Source organism: Gavialis gangeticus, unplaced genomic scaffold, assembly GCF_001723915.1.
Source record: "Gavialis gangeticus isolate Ggan-Ray unplaced genomic scaffold, GavGan_comp1, whole genome shotgun sequence".
Classification (NCBI taxonomy): domain Eukaryota; kingdom Metazoa; phylum Chordata; order Crocodylia; family Gavialidae; genus Gavialis; species Gavialis gangeticus.
In genome coordinates this window covers 99,616,449-99,625,760 of record NW_017729031.1, presented here as the reverse complement: position 1 = coordinate 99,625,760, position 9,312 = coordinate 99,616,449, and the positions used below count along the sequence as shown (strand labels likewise).

Genomic DNA, 9,312 nt, shown 5'->3' with positions numbered 1-9,312 from the left:
GAGCGGCCGCTCCGCGCTCCGGCTCCCGCTCCCGCTCCCGGCCCGGCCCGCGGAGTCCGCAGCATCGGGGGCGGGGGGGCTCCACACCGCACCGGCTTAGGGACACCCCGCCCGTGCCTGGGTGTGCGCGTGTGACATTCACCCTGTGTGCGGGGGGCGTTGAAGTCGCGTGTGTGTGCATGAGTGTGTGTGTGACACTGAACCTGTGTGTGGTACGTTGAAGCCGTGTGTGTTTGTGTGTCATACTGACCATGTGTGTGGGACATTGAAGGCATGTGTGTGTGCATGAGTGTGTGTGACAATGTGCGTGTGACACAAGTCCTGTGTGTGTTTGTGCCGCTGAACTTGTGTGTGACACTGAACCTGTGTGTGTGACATTGAAGCCACGTGTGTATGTGTTCACAAGTGTGTGTGGCACTCCATGTGTGTGTGATACCGAAGCCTTGTGTATGGTTGTGTGTGTGACCCTGACTGCACATGGTTGTGTGTGTCACACTGAAGTCGTGTGTGTGGTTGTGTGTGCACGTGTGTGTGATGCTGAACTGGTGTGTGTAGTTGTGTGTGTGACATTGAACCCACAGGTGTGTGGTTGTGTGTCTGTGGGGGGGCGCAGGTTTCACGGTCATTTCCCTGCATTTCCAGCAGCCGGGTTGCTGGGTGTGCGGAGAAGATGATGACGACAAGAAGACGGGAACAATAAAAGAGACCTAAATCATAATCATCCTCAGAAAAGAAAGCCCGAGAATGTGGGCCAGAATGCCCTGGCGGGAGTTGCCAGCCGCTCTTGAGGCCAAAGGCTTTATTTGAAATCCCCCCTGGAAGGGGCTTTCTTGGCTGCTCCTCGGGCCCCACCCCACCTGCTTCTTTTGTTTAAGGATGGAAATTTCAAGAAAGCAGGGAGGGGAAGAGGGGAAATTGGGTTCAGGCTGATCCCTCTGCCTGCAGTCGCCAGGGTGTTCTGGCTGGTATTTCACCTCTGTGGGTTTGAAGCCTTTGGTCAGAGGAAAAATTAAGCCTGGTCAAAAGGCAAACCCAGTGGGAAGGTTGCAGTCAGCAGGCAGTCTGCCGTGCACATCTTTCCCACTGAAATGTCTTGAGGGAATAGGAAGAGCCCTTCTCAAGTCCCATCTGGGTTTAACTCTACTAGGAACAGGCTACTTTTGTCAGCTGCTTTTAGGATTTTGAGCATCTTTGGACTGTCAGAGATGTAAACCCCTTGAAAGACTGTCATTCCTCCTTGTTCCCTTGGGCTCCTGTAAAAAATCTCTAAAGTGGGACAAAGAGCCTGATTCAAGTGAGGGGGTTATGAGGCTTGTCAGCACCTTTCATTTTCATTCAAGACAAATTCTCTGTACTAAGATGACCAGCTGTGGCGAGGAAACGACTGCAAACAGGGCTTCCATCCGCAGTGAGGCGGTGGAGAACAAAGCCTTTTTATTTCAGAGAGAATTATGCAAAATGTGGCGTACTTGAGCTGCGGCAGGTACAAGCCCTCATCAGTTGCAGTTCTCTGGTGCCCTGATGTTATGCTGAATATGATCTACCAAATAAAGACTGCTGTACTCAATTTGTTGCGTATATATTTGAGATCCTAAGTCTGACCTCCCCTTTGAAATAAGGTGTGCTTTATGAAACAGGACTTTGAGAAAGAGGGTTGTGTGGGTTGGTGGCAGGGACTGTGGTTGTAAGGGTCTTTCCCTGCATTTAAAATCCCAATACAATTTCTCTTCCTCCCCCGCAGGAAAGATCTCATCTGCATTGCATTTATCCTTCAAATAAAGATCTCATCTGCATTGCTGGTGGGTTTTTTTTATTTAGTTTTTCATATTTCTTTCTGTATGGTAGAGGATATTTAAATACAAGGTTCATAAATGTATGCATGCCATTCAGATTTTCTCCTGGCTCTCTATTAGAGTTATTTATTTTCTCTCTCATCCTGTTTCACAATCTGTCACATCTCTGTGGTCATGTAAATGAATTTTCCTCTACTCCTTTCTCAAGAAATCATTTACTTGACATTTCTGTATAGCACCTGCACTGCTCACCTTTCAGAAAATGTGGCCTGGTTTTCAGAAGGGAATTTTCATGCTAGATTGAGTGTATTTATTTTCTCTTCCTTTTCTTTTTGTTCCTCTGTTTTCTCCACGTAAAAAAAAAAATCTGCTTCATGCACCTGTGCTGGTTTAGACTTGTAGTTATGTCTAGACTACAGATCTCAGAGCCAGCGCTCCCAGGAGGAGACTCGGCTGTAGGACTTATTTGTTTTCTGTAGCTGCTCTCTGCACCCTCCCTAACAGATGACGTGATCACAGCATCTTAGCACTTGCGAGGAAGGTAGAAAAATGTGCTGAGGGAGCATTACCTAGTGAAACTGGTAATGTCCTTACTCCGTAGGTCGCTGAGAGGTACTTCACAAACAAAAAGAGAGCAGGCATCCTTCCTGCATAGGATATGCACTAGCAACATATATGCATGGCATGACTGAGCTAGCACGAGACAGCCAGCTAAGTTTGTACTGGAACTAGTATTTTTATCTTTAGATGAGCATTTAAGTGAGTTTGTTTTAAAAGTGGATTATTTAAAACAGAACTTGGCACACCATCCTAATTCCTTCCTTATGATTATGGTTTATTTCACCTGTTTGTGAAACACTGCAGTTATACTTAGTTCTCTACAAGACCCAGATTAGGTCAGTACCTGTCTCAAGACGTTGAAGCCACAATCTTGTTAAGACTTACATATGTGCTCAGGTTTATATGCTGAGTAGCCCTGCAAGGTTCAGTGAGACCGTTCACAGTGCATATAAATTAAGCATATACATCTTTATATGAACGGGCCCCAGAAAGATAGACAAGGTGAGCAATGGAATGGCGTTAGCTTAAGTCACTGGCCCAATATCTTCTATTGATGCACGGGGATAGAGTGGACAGGGTATGTATAGTCTGTGCAGTTTGCAACCCATTGAGTTCATGTTGTGGATTGCCTCGGTGTGTCCATTAAAATAACTATGATTCTGAGAGCTAGTGCACATATAAAGTAGTTGCTTTTTCATAAAGAATTTTACCATACTTATCTACTGCTAATGTGCAGCATGTTATACGAGGCTTGTAGTACAGTTTATTAATGTTACATAAACTCATCTCATTGATACTCTAGGTTTTAAAGGCTCTGATACATTATGCCAGTATGCGTCTGGTAATACTCCTTAATATATTCTGATGTTATAACAGGAGTCCTCATTTAAAGGCTCCTTAGGTAGTGTGCCTGGCTCCTGCTGCAGTCTGCAGTCAAGGATAACCTTATCAGGGAGAGATTTTTGGAACTATGCTTTTTTCTTTCAGTATGTCACCTTGGTCTGAGGAGGAATTAATGTCTGCCAAACACAGCGCACCTAGATTCACTATAAAAACAACATCTAGGCACTAATCAAATTAAGATGGATCTGGAGCCAACAGGTCTGATTCCCCCCTTACTTTCCAATGGTGTAATCAGGAGTAACTTCATGAAAATCCCTGAATTTACACAGGTATAAAAATGGATGTGGGTGAGATCTGCATCAGATGCACTGGAGTTAAAACTGATTTGTATTGAAAGTGTATGGAACTGTGATACACCCCAGTCACTTTTATGGGAAGTATTTCAAATGTAGTGTCAGAAACAGGTTTGTTTTCCTTTAGAGGAAACACAAGCACCAGGAAAGCAACACATGAGAACTACATGACTATGTATTTCAGAATGCAGTCTATACTTGTGGTGTTATAATCTGTAAAAGCTCAAGAGCTACTGACAAAAATGTGTGCACACATGGAGTGTCCCACAAGTCTGAAATCTGATTTGCTGTGTATTCATGAGATTAACGAGTGAATTAGAAACAGATTTTAAAAAAGGAATGCCCTGACATTAGTACATAAGTTTTATAAATACGCAGCCTGATCCAAAAGCCTTCAAGATCAGTGGGAGTCTTTCTTTGCTGTTGGTCATGCAGGTCCTGATCCTGCTAGGAGCAGCAAATAGGTAGATCCTTGTACCTGCACAAATGCCTGTTACCTTCATTTGGGTTTCATCAAGAGGCAGCAGGGTTCTGTTGTCAAGAGATTCATTGTCATCTCAAGGCCATAGTTAGCAAGTAGCCAGGGACCCTTGTCTTTAAATGCAAATGAATGAGCAATAGACAGAAATTTGAGACAAAAACTAATATGTGGGGGCCAGATCCTACAAATAAGTCAACTCAACTCAAAGGTCTACCTGAACCTAACAGCTCTTTATGGCTAGTTGATTAAGACACACCAATTTTCCTAGTCAAGAATACAGCAGGGAATCAAGTGACTAGTATAAGATCCTGTTGCTTTTGACTGCCCAGCCTGAGAGATGAGGCACCCATTAACAGCTGGGTTAACTGGGGGTGGCTTTTGATGCACATCTATTGCAGGGCTTCAGTTCACACCCCCAGAATCATAGCAAGATGTGTTAATCACTTTTGTCACCTGCTGCAGATAATTAAAGCATATGAGTAACTTTGCTGGTATGCTCCGCTAAAGCCAATAAGGTTTTTCAACTGAATAAAATTATGCATGTGCTTATCTGTGTAGGATTTGACCTGTGTGACTAGGATCCCAGTTCAGTCTGACATTTAAGCACTTGTTTAATTCCTGTTAAATATGTGCTTAAAGTGAAGCATGCTTAAAATTAAGCATGTTCTTAAGTGGTTTGCTGAATATGAAAGGATTGCTGTTTTAGGGTGCAGCACTCCAGGGGCTCAATCTTGACAGGTACTAGAAAATCCTGAGAAGCTAGGGACTATTCTTGGGTGCTGAGCAGCTGTAACTCCCATGGAAGTTGGTGGGAGCTGAAGGCAGTACTCTAACTTAAGAGCACCTTGAAGGATATGGTCAAGATCAGTTGGGTTTTTTTAATGTCTTACTTTGTGCAGAGGATACTTGGATGCTTCTGTGCAGCAGATCTGTGGTGCACTGAGATGCTAACAAAAACCAGCATGTGTTTGATTTCCATAGGCTGGAGCAGATTTAGAATGGTTGTGTTGTGAATAGGGGCGGTTTCCCAAGCCATCTGCTTCAGCAGAGGAAAAAAAGCTTTTCTGGGTGTTGGGGGGAAGGGTAGACTTAATCACAGGTTATGCTATGAAACTGTAGGACAATGTTTTAGAATGAGATGCAATGTGACATTTGTAATTGCTTTTTAGATAGCGTAAGAAAGGACTAATGTAGCCATGGTGTTCATTTGGATTGTTCTTGCCACATGGGTTCACTGTACTAGCTGTTAAGAAGATTTGAGATCTTTATTAACCCATTTTTCTTAAACACTAATTGTTTGCTGCTTTGTTAAGGAGGCAAGATGAGCTAATATTGTTGTCCTATGTAGGTTTTACACTCCTTTACCATTTTTCCCCACACAGATCCTCAGAATAAAGCCAATCTATCGTCTTTTGTTTGTTTTGGGGGGGGAATAAAAGTATTTTTAACAATTCAAAATGATAACAGGTCAGGAAGCTACAGTACCTATGCATGTATTGAATACATTGCTTATTTGTTTATACACCCGTTTACAAGAATCGTTGTCCAAAGGTGAGGTCCTGCTAACCTCAGTTATGCAAAAAATATTTATCAGGTTTAGCAAACTGCTTCGTTTCTGTGTAGTGAGGCGTGTTGTGCTGTGCAAGACACATTGATGCTGATCTTCATTACGAAATGCAGCTTTTCTTTTTAACTATGGTTTTTGATGCATTATAAGTAGAATGTTTCTGGGCTGTAGTAGGCACTATGTTTGTTTTTAAAGCAAATGCTGTCAAATGTTCAAAATGCATAGAGTGGGGTCAGATATTCAGCTAGTTTAGAACAGTATAACCCCATCAACTTCAGTGGGGCTTTACTGATTTCCACCAACTGGGAATCTGTTGAATACCTGCTTTAGATTTATTGAAAATACAGGCTGTTTTCTACTTCAGTAATGCTGTTAGTTTATACCTGTAAATGTATATGTGATGAGTTTGTGGATAGAACTCAGCTCCTGTGTCAAGTCCTGTGTCTGCTGGTCTTACGAGTTTGCCCGCTGGAGTCTACTTATGTGAGTAAAGCAGGCAGTATTTGTCAGTCCTGCATTTAGGATTTGATTTAAAGTAATCTTAGTACCCTTCCATCTCCTTGAAGCCAGCGGAGGTTGAGTGCTTTTAAGATCAGGGAAAAGTAGCTTGCCAAACCCCCTTAAAACAGCTAGGAGAAATCTCAGAGGTTCAGCTATACTAACAGTAATGGTAACAGAACATGGTAGCTAGCTTTCAGTGTACTTGGTCTACAAAAACCTGGTGTTTTGATTGGGATAATTGTTGTTCTCTCTGCAAAGGGAGAATATTTCAGTGTTTCCATTTCTGTTTGTGTAAAGATTTAAAATACTTTTATAATACTCCACACCCCTCTTATACTCAGAATAATATGGGCAGACATTTTTATTTAAATTATCCATCTGAAAACTTAATAACTTCATTTTGTGTGACTATTACACCTGAATTAACAGCATTTAAAAAAATCTTTCAAAAATCTAGTCATGTCAGCCAACTCGGTTACATTTCATTATAAGAGCTATTGATTAAATAAACCCTACAGTTGCTATTCATTTTCTGCAGTGAATGATAGCGGCTGATGTCTGGTTCAGTCCTCAAAAGAAGTACGTTCTGTTTTGGGGCATATCTACCTTATTCATGAAACTTGGAGACAGGGAACTGGCCCATTTCTTTGTGGTGCAATTGTAGGCAGATTTCTGACTGACATTATGCAGGATGTGTGAAAAATGGAGATTTTAGTCTGGGAATTTAAAACTGTGTTGGCATAACTGTGCTCCCATAGAACTGAAGCCTATGAAATATTAGTAGAATATAGTGCTAATGCTAGAGGCTTCTGGAAATCCCAGCCTTAGAAGAAATTTGGTACTGAGATTTACAGTAGAAGTCCCTGTGAGTCTCTTAAAAGAGGCTCTCCGCATGTGGCTTCTGACCCAGAAGCCACAGTTTTGCTTGAATTAGATGCAAACATTTGTTCACAAGCTGACTGACTTTCTGTGCAACTCATTCACCAAGTTTAGCTGTGCAGGAAAGAATCAAAATGAATTCATGATGAACTGGGCCTGGCTCTCTACTTTATTCTTTATTCTCTACAGAAGTTGCATATAATGCACGTTATTGTAAACCAGGGGTCAGCAACGTTTTTAGGTAGAGTGCTAAATACACCTGCAACCTTGACTTGTAAGATGTTGGCATGCTAGGGGTGGATGGCGAGGGAGCTGTGAGGGGTCCGGTCTTTGTTGTAACAGTGCATCCCCAGCCCCTTCCCTGCCATCTGCCCTGAGGTGTGCGTGCACCTGCTGCTGACGATAACCCCAGCTGGGGCTCCACAGAGCCTGGTGCAGTTTCTTACAGTCTCCTGGCTGCCTACCACAGCTGGCCCAGGCTCTAGGCAGGCCCCTGCTGCCCACCATGGAGCCTGGGCTGTTCACAGCTGGTGGTGGGGAGGCTGCAAGCAGCTGCATTGGGGTCCATGGAGCTCTGGCCTGACTTATTGCTGGTGGCAGGTGCATGTGCTCCTTGGAGTGGACAGTGGGCAAGGAGCTGGGGCTGTGCTGCCACAACAAGGATCAGGCCTCTCGTGGCTCCCCCCACCCTCTGCCCCGAGGCACACGTGCCAAGCAAAATGTCTTCGTGTGTCATGGTCTGGCATGCTTGCTGTGGGTTGCCAAGCCCTGTTATAGACCACACAAATGACACCAGGCTCCAATCTGAAGTAACTGACTAAATGAGATGATAGGCCACTGCTTGGCGTTTGAGAACTGGTTTGTACTAGAACAGGTGCCAAACAAAAACCCCAGATCTATAGACTCTCAAACCTTGGGGAGTTTCAGTCTGTTGTGAATTTGAGGCTCGCTTCCTCTCCCATAGGAATTGAACCCAAATCCCTTGATTTTAGGGAGGTATAAGATCTAAAGCTAAACTTTGATTTGGGCCTCTTTTCTATGTCTAAAGCAATTTTTGCTAGTGAGATCTGTTCTGTACTAGATACAGTATCCTTCTTGGGCTACTACTCTCCAGCAGTATCCACCCATCAGTCTGTCTTCATGGCCAACAGGCACAGCCAGGAAAATACTGAGACTGTGACTAGGGTGGCCACTGACACATCCCCAGAATACAGGACACCCCCTTGGTGAGGGGTGGGATCACGTACCTCCTCAGCTAATCAGCAGTGAAGGGTGGTGCTGTTGCCTCCTTGCCCAATCAACAGCGAGGGACGGGACAATTGAACCCCTTTGCCAATCAGGAGCAAGGGGCAGGGCCACCACAAAAAGCCCACCTCTGTCCCTCCCTCTCTGGTTGGGTTTGGAACCCTGCTTCTTCTGGCTGTGCACCACCCTAGCTCTAGGCACAGCCAATAAAAGGGGACAGATGTCACAAGGACAAATGATTGACATGTATTTCCACCAGTGAACTAAAAAACAGGTCTCTTTGCAGTCTATTCCTCATTTAGAAATGGACAGGAGACACCGGGTTTAAAAACAGGACGGTCTGGTATAAAACAGGACCAGTGGCCACCTTAACCCTGAAAGAGTTTGGCTAGCTTCTAATAGCTGTGTTTATGATTCATAGATTCATAGATGTTAGGGTCGGAAGGGACCTCAATAGATCATCGAGTCTGTACTCCAAGTCACATCACTGACATGAACCTGCCCACAGGCTCCCAGTGGAAGACAGATCTGCCGGAGAGAGACAGCATCACAGTTACAACCTCTGTAAGCTCTAAGCTGGGGTGGGCAATTATTTTGGCTGGAGGGCCACATACGAAGTTTTGGTGAGGCATTGAGGGCCATAAGGATAGCCCTGCATCTTGACAGGTGCCCTGCCCCCTGGATGCTATCTTGTGACCAGTAGTCACACCCACAGGCCACATTTTGCCTATCACTGCCCTAAGCCCAGCTGTTTAATAGCTGCTGCCATGTGGGCAGGTCAAATGGACAGGGTCCACAATAATACGTATCACTGCAGCATGGTCACACCTCTATAAAATGTGCTAATAACCATGATGGAACAACAGTGGCTTCAGTCAGGTAAACGTTTCAAATTGTATCTTGTGTCTTTTTTCTTCCTTTTATTTTCCAAGAGGGGTGTCGTACGGTTGCTTGCTTTCTTTGTGTAGTAGCGAGCACTGAAGGCAGGCAGCCTGTTAGTGAGTTGAACTGTATGATTACATTGCGGTGTTTTAATTTGTCTTTGGATGAATTCTCATAAGCTTTCATGAAATCTCCCAGTAGATGTAT

General features: G+C 44.1%; 1 protein-coding gene across 11 annotated transcripts in view; it reads left to right on the top strand.

The window, feature by feature from the left end:
* Positions 1-1,746: 1,746 nt before the first annotated feature.
* The window catches only part of MAP2 (microtubule associated protein 2), a 446,273-nt gene continuing 438,707 nt past the window's right edge, over positions 1,747-9,312 (top strand). For 5 of the 11 annotated variants that reach the window (XM_019523444.1, XM_019523437.1, XM_019523443.1 and 2 more), the window contains exon 1: positions 1,748-1,799. The gene's annotated coding sequence lies outside the window, so the exon portion shown is untranslated. Of the gene's footprint in view, positions 1,800-9,312 lie in introns of all 11 variants that reach the window. The other 6 variants (XM_019523436.1, XM_019523438.1, XM_019523433.1 and 3 more) reach the window with 4 other exon arrangements.